This window comes from Gossypium arboreum, unplaced genomic scaffold, assembly GCF_025698485.1.
Source record: "Gossypium arboreum isolate Shixiya-1 unplaced genomic scaffold, ASM2569848v2 Contig00236, whole genome shotgun sequence".
NCBI lineage: Eukaryota > Viridiplantae > Streptophyta > Magnoliopsida > Malvales > Malvaceae > Gossypium > Gossypium arboreum.
Window position 1 is genome coordinate 104,473 of NW_026440352.1, and position 17,139 is coordinate 121,611.

Below are 17,139 nucleotides of genomic sequence, written 5' to 3' on the forward strand. Positions count from 1 at the left end.
AATTAAATTTAATTTTTTTAAAAAGAATAAAAAAATTTTTTTTTTATTTTATTTTTAAAAAATTTGGTTTTTTTTAAAATTTAAATTTAATTTTCCAAGCTCATTATTCCCTAAAAGCTTTTATTCATATTTCAAGAAAATTGGGCCGAACGCTTACACCTAAAAAATTTGAGAAGGAAGAAGGCAATAACCAATTGAGTCCCATGATAAAGACATAATTCAACTTAATATCAAAACGTAAAATATTGTTGATGAATTAATTTTGAATTTCAATCGTTTAGTTGCCATTTTCCATTTTACAAATATGATAAGTGTGATAAAAACTTTTAAAACAAGAAGGTTATAAGATTTTACGCTTTGCATAATTATTTTACTTGTGGCACATACATATCACGTTAGGGAATCGGTATAGCTCATTCAATTTTGAGATGCACGTGAATTTTAACCATAGAAAATAGGATGGCAATAACAAATATGTGGCCTGCATGGTGTAATATATCCCATATTGCTTTTTCCATATGTTTTTCTCCATATTACTGTCTAGGTGTTTTTTGGAGGACGAATAGTTCATGTAACACCCAACCCGAGACCGTCCCGAGTCGAACGCAAGGTGTTAAGACTTCAACCCACTTTATTGACAATTTTCAGACAAGCTGCCAATCTGAGTACTAGTCGCTCCAAAATTCATAACTTGAGTTTTACAACTCGAAAATCAGTTCCGTAAATTTTTCCTGAAACTAGACTCATATGTCCATCTACATATTTTTTTCTAGAATTTTGGTCGAGCCAATTAGTACAGTTTATTAGTTAAAGTCTCGCCTGTTATAGGGATCGACTACACTGACCTTTGTGCGTTACGAATTGATATCTCCTGTACAGGGCTTCAATACTGATGCCGTTTGTTTCTATAGAAACTAGACTCAGAGAGGAATCTACAATATGGAATGACTCCAATTATCTCTGGTTAATTTACAATGATTTTCCAAAGTTGGGGGGATCCAGAAACCGTTCTGGCCCTATTTCACAAGAACTTTAAAATCTGTTAACTTATAACTCATATGACCATTTCGTTTCTTCCATATGAAAGTAGATTCATCAAGGTACACTTACATAATTTATTTGCTATTTAATACCATTCCTACTATTTTTAGTGATTTTTCACATCCACGTCACTGCTGCTGTCAGCATCTGCCTTTAGTAGGCTTTACCTATTTCATACTTTCCATGATTCAATTCCCTTTTACATACATAGCACAAAGCGTGATCATGATTAACCATTCCAATGGCTAATCGTTTCAAAATAATTCCATACCTCATAAGGGTCAACATACAAACGATTATAGTTCTATGCTAAAAATATAAGCCATTTTCGATGGCTATCCAAGTTTACACAAACCGAAGGTACATGACCTTCAACAAAGGATGGTCCTATACATGCCATTTCAAAGTTCAACCAAAATTTGTACCAAAATGGGGCTTCGATAGGTGGATGACTTCCTTTGATCCCGAATCCGATAGCTAACGAGCGAAACCTTAAAAAGAGAGCCAAAGCAACGGGTAAGCATTTTAATGCTTAGTAAGTCTCAAGCAATGAAATCAGCTTTGACTAAGGTATTTTATTCACATGGCTAATTAAACCACTTTACTAATTCACATTCCCATACTCATACTTATTTCACATCACCGCCCTTATGTTCATAAAAAAGAACAACTTAGCCCAAGGCCGAGCTCGTTATCAACTTAGGATACTTACTTGTAAGAATTCAATTAGTACAAGCACATACAAACATACCTCATTGCTGGAATTTTCAATTTATATAAAAATAAATCCTTTTCATTATTTGGGAAATACCTACGGAGTTATAAAATGAAAAGTCATTTGTTGTTTCCAATTTCACTCTCTAATAGAATTTTTCATTTTCCAAGCTCTGTTACTTATTCCCCTAAAAGCTTTTATTCATATTTCAGTAAAATTGGGCCAGAACGCTTACACCTAAAAATTTAACGTAGAAGGAAGAAGGCAATAACCGAATTGGAGTCCCATGATAAAGACATAATTCAACTTAATATCAAAACGTAAAATATTGTTGATGAATTAATTTTGAATTTCAATCGTTTAGTTGCCATTTTCCATTTTACAAATATGATAAGTGTGATAAAAACTTTTTAACAACAAGAAGGTTATAAGATTTTACGCTTTGCATAATTATTTCTACATTGTGGCACATACATATCACTGTTAGGGGAATCTGGTATAGCTCATTCAATTTTGAGATGCACGTGAATTTTTAACCATAGAAAAATAGGATGGCACGCATAACAAATATGTGTGCCTGTCATGCAAGTGTAATATATCCCATATTGCTTTTTCCATATGTTTTTTCTCCATATTACTGTCTAGGTGTTTTTTTGGAGTGGACGTAATAGTTCATGTAACACCCCGAACCCGAGACCGTCGCCGGAGTCGAACGCAAGGTGTTAACAGACTTCAACCCACTTTATTGACAATTTTCAGACAAGCTGCCAATCTGAGTACTAGTCGCTCCAAAATTCATAACTTGAGTTTTACAACTCGAAAATCAGTTCCGTAAATTTTTCCTGAAACTAGACTCATATGTCCATCTACATATTTTTTCTAGAATTTTGGTCGAGCCAATTAGTACAGTTTATTAGTTAAAGTCTCGCCTGTTATAGGGATCGACTACACTGACCTTTGTGCGTTACGAATTGGATATCTCCCTGTACAGGGCTTCAATACTGATGCCGTTTGTTTCTATAGAAACTAGACTCAGAGAGGAATCTACATATATGGAATGACTCCTAATTATCTCTGGTTAATTTACAATGATTTTCCAAAGTTGGAACAGGGGATCCAGAAACCGTTCTGGCCCTATTTCACAAGAACTTTAAAATCTGTTAACTTATAACTCATATGACCATTTCGTTTCTTCCATATGAAAGTAGATTCATCAAGGTACACTTACATAATTTATTTGCTATTTAATACCATTCCTACTATTTTTAGTGATTTTTCACATCCACGTCACTGCTGCTGTCAGCATCTGCCTTTAGTAGGCTTTACCTATTTCATACTTTCCATGATTCAATTGGCCCTTTTACATACATAGCACAAAGCGTGATCATGATTAACCATTCCAATGGCTAATCGTTTCAAAATAATTCCATACCTCATAAGGGTCAACATACAAACGATTATAGTTCTATGCTAAAACGTATATAAGCCATTTTCGCATGGCTATCCAAGTTTACACAAACCGAAGGTACATGACCTTCAACAAAGGATGGTCCTATACATGCCATTTCAAAGTTCAACCAAAATTTGTACCAAAATGGGGCTTCGATAGTGTGGATGACTTGACTTCTTTGATCCCGAATCCGATAGCTAACGAGCGAAACCTATAAAACAGAGAGCCAAAGCAACGGGTAAGCATTTTAATGCTTAGTAAGTCTCAAGCAATGAAATCAGCTTTGACTAAGGTATTTTATTCACATGGCTAATTAAACCACTTTACTAATTCACATTCCCATACTCATACTTATTTCACATCACCGACCCTTATGTTCATACACAAAAGAACAACTTAGCCCAAGGCGGTAGCTCGTTATCAACTTAGCGATACTTACTTGTAAGAATTCAATTAGTACAAGCACATACAAACATACCTCATTGCTGGAATTTTCACAAGTGTATAAGCTGAAATTTTCACAGCAAGATTGCTCACTTCGAATCACATACTTTCGGATTTAACCGGATATAGCGATCAAGACGATTGCCTTCGGTCATAACCCGGATTTGGTGACTTGCACAAAGGCCTTGGTCTTAGCCGGATATATCAACTCGCACGAATGCCTTCGGTCTTAGCCCGGATATATCAACTCGCATACGAATGCCTTGGTCTTAGCCCGGATATATCAACTCGCACGAATGCCTTCGGTCTTAGCCGGATATATTTCCAATGTTCACTTACACATATATCAATATTCAAGACACGTCCATAGTTCATTTTCGTTACTAAAGCTCTAACACAAAATATTTATCAACCTTTACTATTTCGGCTCAATGGCCACACAAACAAGGAGCATAATTTTGATATAATTCAAGTAGGGTCATCACTCAAGACTTACCTCGGATGTTGTCGAGCGATTTCGACGGCTATTCAACTACTTTTTCCTTCCCTTTATCGGATTTAGCTCCCTTTGCTCTTGAGCTAATTCACACAAATTTAACTTATTAAAATCTCATCATGATAGCTTATGGCGAATATGACAAGGAGTGTAAATGGTCATATGGCCATCCTTTAGCTCAAATACACAATGGTCATGCCCATTTTACATCACAACAAGCAATTCAATACATTCAAACATCAACGTGAAGTTCAAAGTACTTGGCCCTTATATACATTAGGCATCAATATGCTTGCCTCAAACCGAATGCATGCACACTAATTACCCCTCATGTGGCCGAATATACACTTAATACCACACAAAAAAAACAGCATACATTTTACTACTAACACATTACATATCGTAATTCATTGCACATCTCTTATTTACTTCATAATCAACACATCATCACAAGCAAATATACACTTTGAATTAGTATATATGTCATACCAATCCATCATGTGCAAACATATATTCATGTAGGTGCAAGGGCCGAATTCTCAAGTGGCTTATATCCAAATATATACACATTTCCAAAGCTTAAATCTTACTTACCATGCAACATGCATGAATTATACTTATGGATATATCATGGCCGAATACCACAACACCACACCATTTCAATTTGGTCATGGTGAAACAAAGAACTTAGTATCTCATTCAAAAAAAAAAAAATGCTAAAAGAAAATCTAAGAATCTTCAATCCTCCATCACATGTATCACTTTCAAGCTTGTTATTTAACATGCAATGGCATTAACACCACATTCACTTTGGCCGAATTTCATTCCCATGACATAACAAGGATTTGAACCATGGGCTAACAAGAACATTAAGCTAGCAACTAAAAACATGCATGAACCTCAAACATACCTTAATCTTGATGCAAGTTTAGCCAACCTCTTCCTAATCCTCTTCCAAACCAAGTATGAAGCAAAACTCCTTCCTTATCCTTAGTATTTTCGGCCAACAAGAGAGTGAAAAGAGATGAACAAAATTTTTTCTTTCTTTCTTTAGGACATTCGCCAAGCTATGGAGGAAGATGGACACTTTTTTTTTTTTTGTTTCTCATCTACTAACATTAATTGTTTATTCCATACCCTTATTTTATTCTTTCCATCATAACCCATTTACCAAACATGTTTCATGACATGATTTTTGCCCATAAATCCTTGTCATGGCCGGCCACTAGCTATGGGGAAAATTTGACATGCAAGTCCATTGTTTTGCATGCATCCTTTAATTAGTCATCACACATTTCCCTCATACTTTCAAAGTTTATTACTAGGTCCTTTCTAGTGAAATTCACATCTATAATTCTAAATCAAAGCATAAAAATATCACACATGAGTTAACACACATTATAGGCAATAAAATAAATATTAAATTATTTTTATGCCTTGGTTTTGTGGTCCCGAAACCACATTTCGACTAGGGTCGCTTTTAAGGCTGTCACAACTCTCCCCACTTTAGAAATTTTCGTCCCGAAAATCTTACCGTAAATAGGTTTGGATATTGCTCTTTCATAGAGTTCTCGGGTTCCCAAGTAGCTTCTTCTATCCCGTGTTTGAGCCATAACACTTTCACTAGCGGAACCCTTTTGTTTCGCAACTCTTTCATTTCACGAGCTAGGATACGAATCGGTTCTTCTTCATAACTCATATCGGCTTGAATTTCAACCTCGATGGACTAATTACGTGCGACGGATCGATCTATAGCGTCAAGCATTGAAACATGGAAGACGTTGTGAATCTTTTCAAGTTCAGGGGCAAGATCAAACGATACATTAACCGGGCCAACTCGTTCGGAGATTTCAGACGGCCCAATGAATCTCGGGCTCAACTTGCCCTTACGGCCGAATCGAGTATCTTTTTCCACGGCGAAACTTTAAGAAACACTTTATCTCCCACCGATACTCAATGTCCTTTCGTTTCAAACCGTGATACGATTTCGATGATCGGAGGCTATCTTCGATTTTCACGGATTACTTTTACTTTCTGTTCAGCATCTTTAATCAAATCCACTCCAAAAATTTTGTTCTCACCGAGCTCGGTCCAAAACAATGGTGTACGGCATTTACGCTCGTACAAAGCCTCGTAAAGCGCCATCTTAATACTTGATTGAAAACTATTGTTGTGCTTAATTCAATCAAAGGTAGGTACCGCTCCCATGAACCATCGAACTCGAGGATGCAACATCTCAACATATCCTCAAGTATCCGAATTATACGCCGGATTGACCATCGGTTTGGGGTGAAAGGCGGTCTGAAATGCAACTTGGTGCCCAATGCTTCTTGTAATTTCTTCCAAAATCGCGAGGTGAACCTCGGATCTCTATCCGACACAATGTAAATCGGTACCCGTGTAACCTCACAACTGAGAAACGTACAATTCAGCTAGTTTATCCAATGAAAAATCCATACGCACAGGATAAAGTGAGCCGACTTAGTCGGTCTATCAATAATAACCCAAATTGCATCCTTCTTACTTGTTGACAACGGCGGTCCGGACACAAAGTCCATTATGACTCGATCCCATTTCCACTCGGGTATCGTGATCGGTCAAGTAACCTCAAGGCACTTGATGCTCCGCTTTCACTTGTTGACATATTAAACATCTTGCAACAAAGTCGGAGATGTCTCGCTTCATACCATGCCACCAAAACCGACGTTTCAACTCATTGTACATCTTCGTACTCCCGGTGGATTGCCATTCGCTACAATGAGCTTCGTTCGTAATTATCGAAATAAGTTCAATTCTTTGGAACACACAAACGACTTCGAACCTCAAACAATCGTCATCATCAATTTGAAACTCCGATTCCTTGTTCGTAACACACTCAGCCCGTTTTGCACGCAACTCCTCATCAATTTTCCGAGCTTCACGAATTTGATGAGTCAACAATGGTTTGGCCTTTAATTCGCTACTAACACATTGTCGGGTAGGATAGACAAGTGTACATTCATCGTCAGAAGCAAACAAAGTGATTTCCGGCTTAAGGCATCCGCAACCACATTAGCCTTTCCCGTGATAGTCAATGACCACTTATAATCCTTTAATACCGAGCCAACGTCTTTGTCGCAGATTTAAGTCTCTTTGAGTCATCAAATATTTGAGACTTTTGTGATCCGAATACACATGGCACTTCTCACCAAATAAGTAATGTCGCCATATCTTTAAGGCGAATACGATGGCGACCAATTCGAGATCATGGGTCGGATAATTTTTCTCATGTGGCTTTAATTGTCTCGACGCGATAGGCCACAACTCGACCTTCTTGCATCAATACGCAACCTAACCCAAGTAGGAGGCGTCACTATAGATGACAAACTCTTTGCCGATTCGGGCCGTACTAGTCTTGGAGCTTCCGTCAAATGAGTTTTCAATTGGTCAAAACTTTTCGACACTTTTCCGTCCATTCAAACTTGACATCTTTTCAAGCGGGCCGTCATGGGTGTGGCTATCATCGAGAATCCTTTTACAAACCGTCGGTAGTAACCGGCAAGTCCCAAAAAGCTCGAACCTCGAATATTTCTTGGAGGTTTCCAGTTAAGTATGGCTGAAATTTTGCTTGGTCGACTCGAATACCCGATCGCAGATACCACGTGACCCAAGAAGCTAACCTCTTAACCGTAACTCACACTTGCTAAACTTAGCATATAACCGCTTATCCCGTAAAATTTGCAACACTAATCTCGTGTGCTCGCATGTTCGGTCTCATCTCTTGAATAGACCAAGATGTCGTCGATGAACACAACTACGAACCGATCCAAATATGATCCAAGATCCGATTCATCAAATCCATAAATACCGTAGGGCATTAGTGAGCCCAAACGGCATCACTAAGAACTCGAGTGACCATATCTCGCTCAAGGCGGTTTTGGGTATGTCCGAATCTCGGATTCAAGAATCGATAATAGCCCGATCTCAAATCTATTTTTGAGAACACCGAGGCTTCTTCAGTTGATCGAACAAATCATCGATACGTGGTAACGGATACTTGTTCTTTATTGTCACTTTATTGTCGACGATAGTCGATGCACAACCTCATGGTTCCGTCCTTCTTTTCACAAACAACACCGGTGCACCCCAAGGTGAAAAACTCAAGCAGCAAAACCTCTATCCATCAACTCTTGCAACCGAGCTTTCAACTCCTTTAATTCCGTTGGTGCCATACGATATGGAGCTATCGAAATCGGTGTGGTCCTGTACAAGCTCAATGCCAAACTCTACCTCCCGAACAGTGGCAAACCCGCAATTCTTCGGGAAAACGTCCGGTATTCACAAACCACCGCATGATTTGGGTTCTATTCTAACTCCTTATCATCAAGTATATACGCAAGGTATGCTTCACACCCTTTTCTTACATATTTCGGGCCAACATTGATGATATTACAGCTGGCAACCCCTTCAAGTTCGTAGACTCAACTCGGATCATCTCGTTGTTTGCGCATCTCAAATCAATAGTCTTGCTTTTGCAATTCACAACCGCATCATGCACGGTCAACCAATCCAACCCAAGAATAACATCAAATTCATCGAACGGCAAAAGCATCAAGTCCGCCGGAAAACAGGTACCTCGAATTACTAGGGGGCATTTCTTACACACTTTGTCGACCAGCACATAACGACCCAAAGGATTTGACACCCGAATTACGAACTCAGTAGACTCAATAGGTAAAGTCTTACTGGATGCTAAGGTTTCGCATATATAAGAATGAGTAGAACCAGGGTCAATCAAAGCAATCACATTAGTATCAAAGAGAGTGAAAGTACCCGTAATAACATCTGGCGAGGAGGCATCCTCGCGTGCATGCCAGATAGCATAAGTCCTAGCGGAGCGCCGAGCCTCGGATCTGGTCGCGAGATCTCTAGATCCTCTCGACCACCACTAGCCTTGCCCGTATTTCCGGATGGTCTACCTCGAGCGTTGGTAGTACCGGTTTCCCACTCCGATCTACATTCTGCTCGCACAACCCCTGCAATCTTTAATGAAGTGGTCAACTGATCCACACTTGTAACAGAGCGGTCACGGAATCTCTGACTTCCAAAATGCCATTTGCCACAACATCGGCACTCCGTCCTCTCTCGTCGATCATTCCCACTCATGGCGATCAAGTGATTCGTGTGGTCACAGGGGTCGATCGCGATCTCGTCTAGAAAAGCCCGAAGTGTCTCTAGATCGGCCTAAGCCATCTCTAAGTTTCTTTGATGACTGCTGGAAGGGCTTCCGAATACCTCTTCTGAAACTCCCTTGCTCCCGCTTCAGCTTTCCTTATCTCCATACTAAACTCTTGGCTTTGCATCGCTCGCTCGACGAGAGTCACAAACTCTCGGATTTCCAAAATGCCAACATACAGCTTTATCTCATCATTCAGTCCATCTTCAAGCGTTTACATCACGACTTCGAAGAAATGCATTCTCGCTGCATCGGCTAAGCCTCACGAATTTTCGCTCATAGTCGGTGAACCGATATGGAACCTTGTTTAAGTTCGAGAAATTCCTTTCGCTTTTGGTCCATAAATCTCGATCGATATACTTTTTCCAAACTCGGTTTGGAAGAACTCCCAAGTTACTTGTTCGCGGGCACAACAAGTCGAGTACTCCACCAATAGTAGGCGTAATCACGTAGCAAGGAGATGGTACACTTTAGGCATTCATCGGTGTACAAGATAGCTCATCGAGTACCGGATCGTGTTGTCCAACCAAAATTCGCTTGCTCGGCATCATCACTATCCGTAGCTTTAAATTCAGTAGCCCCATGTTTTCGGATTCTATCAACTGGGGCTTATTCGACCTTATTTGGTCAATTACCGGAGGCATTGTAGGTGCGGGAAATGTGTTTGTTGGGAATGGAGGTTGTGGAACACCAGTATTAGTTCGAATGTATTGGTTGAACCAATCATTCATCACGCTATAAAAGGCTTGTCTAGCCTCGTCATTCGGATTACTAGCAACAGGTTGAGAGTCCGGCGCTGTCCCTTCAAAGGGAGCAGCGCCACACTCTCCACATCATCGCCTATCGCTTCGGTTGGGATCGGGATCCATTACTATAAATAAACACAAGTTCAAACGTCGAAATCACCACACTATCATATAATCACATAAAATGGCATGTATAGCTAGACCCAAACGCATTACGGTAGTCCTAGAATCGACTAAACCGTAGCTCGATACCAATAAAATTGTAACACCCGAACCGAGACCGTCACGGAGTCGAACGCAAGGTGTTAACGGACTTCAAACCACTTTATTGACAATTTTCAGACAAGCTGCCAATCTGAGTACTAGTCGCTCCAAAATTCATAACTTGAGTTTTACAACTCGAAAATCAGTTCCGTAAATTTTTCCTGAAACTAGACTCATATGTCCATCTACATATTTTTTCTAGAATTTTGGTCGAGCCAATTAGTACAGTTTATTAGTTAAAGTCTCGCCTGTTATAGGATCGACTACACTGACCTTTGTGCGTTACGAATTGGATATCTCCTGTACAGGGCTTCAATACTGATGCCGTTTGTTTCTATAGAAACTAGACTCAGAGAGGAATCTACACATATATGGAATGACTCCTAATTATCTCTGGTTAATTTACAATGATTTTCCAAAGTTGGAACAGGGGATCCAGAAACCGTTCTGGCCCTATTTCACAAGAACTTTAAAATCTGTTAACTTATAACTCATATGACCATTTCGTTTCTTCCATATGAAAGTAGATTCATCAAGGTACACTTACATAATTTATTTGCTATTTAATACCATTCCTACTATTTTTAGTGATTTTTCACATCCACGTCACTGCTGCTGTCAGCATCTGCCTTTAGTAGGCTTTACCTATTTCATACTTTCCATGATTCAATTGGCCCTTTTTACATACATAGCACAAAGCGTGATCATGATTAACCATTCCAATGGCTAATCGTTTCAAAATAATTCCATACCTCATAAGGGTCAACATACAAACGATTATAGTTCTATGCTAAAACGATATAAGCCATTTTCGCATGGCTATCCAAGTTTACACAAACCGGAAGGTACATGACCTTCAACAAAGGATGGTCCTATACATGCCATTTCAAAGTTCAACCAAAATTTGTACCAAAATGGGGCTTCGATAGTGTGGATGACTTCGACTTCTTTGATCCCGAATCCGATAGCTAACGATTAAACCTATAAAACAGAGAGCCAAAGCAACGGGTAAGCATTTTAATGCTTAGTAAGTCTCAAGCAATGAAATCAGCTTTGACTAAGGTATTTTATTCACATGGCTAATTAAACCACTTTACTAATTCACATTCCCATACTCATACTTATTTCACATCACCGACCCTTATGTTCATACACAAAAGAACAACTTAGCCCAAGGCCGGTAGCTCGTTATCAACTTAGCGATACTTACTTGTAAGAATTCAATTAGTACAAGCACATACAAACATACCTCATTGCTGGAATTTTCACAAGTGTATAAGCTGAAATTTTCACAGCAAGATTGCTCACTTCCGAATCACATACTTTCGGATTTAACCGGATATAGCGACTCAGACGATTGCCTTCGGTCATAACCCGATTTGGTGACTTGCACAAAGGCCTTCGGTCTTAGCCGGATATATCAACTTCGCACGAATGCCTTCGGTCTTAGCCGGATATATCAACTCGCACGAATGCCTTCGGTCTTAGCCCGGATATATCAACTCGCACGAATGCCTTCGGGTCTTAGCCCGGATATATTTCCAATGTTCACTTACACATATATCAATATTCAAGACACGTCCATAGTTCATTTTCAGTTACTAAAGCTCTAACACAAAATATTTATCAACCTTTACTATTTCGGCTCAATGGCCACACAAACAAGGAGCATAATTTTGATATAATTCAAGTAGGGTCATCACTCAAGACTTACCTCGGATGTTGTCGAGCGATTTCGACTGCTATTCAACTACTTTTTCCTTCCCTTTATCGGATTTAGCTCCCTTTGCTCTTGAGCTAATTCACACAAATTTAACTTATTAAAATCTCATCATGATAGCTTATGGCCGAATATGACAAGGAGTGTAAATGGTCATATGGCCATCCTTTAGCTCAAATACACAATGGTCATGCCCATTTTTACATCACAACAAGCAATTCAATACATTCAAACATCAACGTGAAGTTCAAAGTACTTGGCCCTTATATACATTAGGCATCAATATGCTTGCCTCAAACCGAATGCATGCACACTAATTACCCCTCATGTGGCCGAATATACACTTAATACCACACAAAAAAAACAGCATACATTTTACTACTAACACATTACATATCGTAATTCATTGCACATCTCTTATTTACTTCATAATCAACACATCATCACAAGCAAATATACACTTTGAATTGGTATATATGTCATACCAATCCATCATGTGCAAACATATATTCATGTAGGTGCAAGGGCAATTCTCAAGTGGCTTATATCCAAATATATACACATTTCCAAAGCTTAAATCTTACTTACCATGCAACATGCATGAATTATACTTATGGATATATCATGGCCGAATACCACAACACCACACCATTTCAATTTAGTCATGGTGAAACAAAGAACTTAGTATCTCATTCAAAAAAAAAAAAAAAAAAATGCTAAAAGAAAATCTAAGAATCTTCAATCCTCCATCACATGTATCACTTTCAAGCTTGTTATTTAACATGCAATGGCATTAACACCACATTCACTTTGGCGAATTTCATTCCCATGACATAACAAGGATTTGAACCATGGGCTAACAAGAACATTAAGCTAGCAACTAAAACATGCATGAACCTCAAACATACCTTAATCTTGATGCAAGTTTAGCCAACCTCTTCCTAATCCTCTTCCAAACCAAGTATGAAGCAAAACTCCTTCCTTATCCTTAGTATTTTCGGCCAACAAGAGAGTGAAAAGAGATGAACAAAATTTTTTCTTTCTTTCTTTAGGACATTCGCCAAGCTATGGAGGAAGATGGACACTTTTTTTTTTTTTGTTTCTCATCTACTAACATTAATTGTTTATTCCATACCCTTATTTTATTCTTTCCATCATAACCCATTTACCAAACATGTTTCATGACATGATTTTTGCCCATAAATCCTTGTCATGGCCGGCCACTAGCTATGGGGAAAATTTGACATGCAAGTCCATTGTTTTGCATGCATCCTTTAATTAGTCATCACACATTTCCCTCATACTTTCAAAGTTTATTACTAGGTCCTTTCTAGTGAAATTCACATCTATAATTCTAAATCAAAGCATAAAAAATATCACACATGAGTTAACACACATTATAGGCAATAAAATAAATATTAAATTATTTTTATGCCTTGGTTTTGTGGTCCCGAAACCACATTTCGACTAGGGTCGTTTTAAGGCTGTCACAGTTCAATCCTAGTTTCAACGCAGGAAAACACGTGTACGACACAATCATCTTTATTGCACCTTATTTAAGTGATCTGTTTAATGCCATTTAAGAATTATAAAGGGAAGTATAAATGCGTGTCTTTGAATTAATATTTAGATTTGTAGTAATAAAAATTAATGCTAATTAAACTGAAATATTGAATGTTATAATTAAATAGAAATATTGAATGTTTTCTTTTATTGTAACGTATTCTAGTCTAATGCGGTTATAACACTTCCTATAAATGCCAGTTTTTTCCCCTACAAATCTCGTTCGAAATTAATTTTACGAACCAAGTTTAACTAGTAACATCAGATTCGCACAGCATGGCAAGCCTTAATGTTTATTTCGTACTAGTGGTTTTATTTTTAACTTGTGGGGCAGTAATGGCTACGAAGGAAAACGACCAGATTATTAAGGAAAATAATTGTGAAACTAAAATGGGTTTGCCCTGTGTTCTAGAAGCTTTCACGAGTATTTTCAATACAGGGAGTATTTCTAACAAGTGTTGCGGCGAACTTGTTGTGTTGGGAAAAGTTTGCCACTCAGCATTTGTAACACCCCGTACCTGAGACCGTGACTGCAGTCGAGCACGAGGTGCTAACAGGCATAATATATTTTTATTCACAGTCCATTTAAAAATTTCCAGCTAGCTGGCTAACTATGTCACTGTCACCTTAAAAATCATATCTTGAGTTCCACAACTCAAAAATCAGTTTCGTGATTTTTCCCTGAAACTAGAGTCATATATGCATCTAAAAATTTTTTTCTAGAATTTTTGGTCGGGCCAATTAGTACAGTTTATTAGTTAAAATCTCTCATGTTACAGGGATTGACTACACTGATCTTCGCGTATTACAACTTGGATATCTCCCTGTACAGAGCTTCAATGCTGATGTCGTTTGTTTCTATAGAAACTAGACGCAAATAGGAATCTATACATATATGGCATGACTCCTAATTATCTCTGGTTAATTTATAATGAATTTCCAAAGTCGGAACAGGGAATCCAGAAATCGTTCTGGCCCTGTTTCACGAAAACCTAAATATCTCTTAACGTACAACTCATATGACCGTTTTGTTTCTTCCATATGAAAGTAGATTCATCAAGGTTCATTTACATAATTTATTCACTATTTAATTACATTCCTACTATTTTTAGTGATTTTTCACATCCACATCGCTGCTGCTGTCAGCATCTGCCTTTAAGGTAGACTTTACCTTTTTCACAGTTTCCATGATTCAATTAGCCCTTTTTTTTGCGTATATAGCACAAAGTATAATCATGATTAACCATTCCAATGGCTAATCGTTTCCAAACATTTCCATACCTCTTAGTGATCAACATACAAAACGATTATAGTACTATGCTAAAAACGTATATAAGCCATTTTCGCATGGCTATCCAAATTTACACAAAATCCATGGGTACATGACCAACAACAAAAAGGGTAGTCCTATACATGCCATTTCAAAGTTCAACCAAAATTGTACCAAAAGGGGGGGCTTTGATAGTGTGGGAGACTTCGACTACCAAAAATCCCGAGTCGGATAGCTGACGAGCCAAAATCTATAAAACAGAGAACAAAGGAACGGAGTAAGCAATTTATGCTTAGTAAGTTTTGAGCAAAGAATTTAAACACAACTGAAGTACAGCATTCACATAATTAAACGGATAATTCCGTGTATACATACTTTCAAATCATTTCTACTTTACATTCCAACCCCTATGTTCATACATAAGGGATCATCTTAGCCAAATACCGGAAGCTCATTACTCAACTGAGCGAATATTATTCGAAGGAACTCAACTATTCCAATGCACATACGAACATACCTCATTGCTGAAATTTTTCAAGCGTATTAACTGGGATTTTTACAGCAAGATCGTTCATTCCCGAATCACGTACCTTCGGATTTTATCCGGATATAGCGACTCGCTCAAAAGCCTTCGGGACATAGCCCGGTTATAATAGCTCGCACAAATGCCTTCGGGACTTAACCCGGATTTGGGAACTCGCACAAATGCCTTCGGATCTTAGTCCGGATATGGTCACTTAGCACAAAGCCTTCGGGACTTAGCCGGGACATCATTCGAATAACCATGCACATTTAACACTAAATCACGACACATTCGTATTTCATTTTCATTAGCAAAACTCAAACACAAGACACTTATCACACTTGCAAATTTCGGCTCAATATCCACACACAAAGAGCATGATTTCGATTTGCTTAAAACATGATCTAATCAAATCATAATTTAAGCTCTATTACTCAAGAACTTACCTCGGATGTTGTCGAACGATTTCGATGGCTATTCGACCACTTTTTCCTTCCCTTTATCGGATTTAGATCCCCTTTGCTCTTGAGCTTAATTAAATAAATAAATCGATTTAATCATTTGAGCATCGAAAAGAGGAACACAAGGCACTTAGCCCACATTTATACATTAGACATTAAAGTCACATACATGTGAAATCATGCATCAACTCAAGATATTAACCCACACTCCCTTTTTAGCCGATTGTCCTAACCAAGATAAAGGCATCAATATGCTTGCCTCTAACCGAATGCATGCACACCAATCCATCTCATGTGGCCGAATATGCATGTTGATGTTGAGGCCAATTACATATTTAATACCACACATAAATGGCATACATTTTACTAACTAATGCATTACATATTGTAGCTCAATACGCATCTATCATTTACTTCATAACCGAAACATCATCATAAGTAAATATATACCTTGAGATAGTATATATGTCATACCAATACATCATGTGCAAACATATATACATATAGGTGCAAGGGCCGAATCTCAAGTTGATTATAACCAAATATAAACATATATCCAAAACACAAATCTTACCTACCATGCAATAAGCATAAATCATACTTATGGATATACCATGGCCGAATACATCACAACACCATACCATTTCAATTTTGGTCATGGTTAAACAAAGAACTTAATGTCTCACTCAAAAATGCTAAAAAGAAAATCCAAGAGTCATCAACCCACCATCACATATATCATTAACAAGCTTCATATTTAGCATGCAATGGCATTAACACAAAATCCACCTTGGCCGAACATCATTCCCATGACATAGCAAAGATTTGAACCATGGGCTAATTAGAACTCAAGCTAGCAACTAAAAACATGCATGAATCTCATGCCACAACCTCAAACATACCTTAATCTAGATACAAGTATGGCCAAACCTCTTCCTAATCCTCTTCCAAACCAAACATGAAGCAAGAACTCCCTCCTTCTTCGTTAGAATTTTCGGCCAAGAGAAGTGAAAAAATGATGAACACTTTTTTTTTTGTTTTCTTTCCCTCAACTCACGGAAATGGGGGGGATCACACACCTTCTCTCTTCTTCTTTTTTCCATTTCTTTATTCCTAACCTTAGTTTATTGTTTCCTCCCATAATGCACCAACACAACATGTCGATGACATGTTTTGCCCATCATCCTTTGTCATGGCCGGCCACCACTTATAAAAAGAATGGGTATTTGAC

General features: G+C 38.1%; 1 long non-coding RNA gene across 1 annotated transcript; it reads right to left on the reverse strand.

Annotated features, from left to right (window-relative positions):
* Window positions 1-3,137: 3,137 nt before the first annotated feature.
* On the reverse strand, window positions 3,138-4,215 carry LOC128288597 (uncharacterized). The gene is made up of 2 exons (XR_008278775.1): window positions 4,147-4,215; window positions 3,138-3,417 (listed from the first exon to the last, which is right to left on the reverse strand). It is a non-coding gene; the product is annotated as an uncharacterized LOC128288597 (long non-coding RNA).
* Between the last annotated feature and the right edge of the window lie 12,924 nt (window positions 4,216-17,139).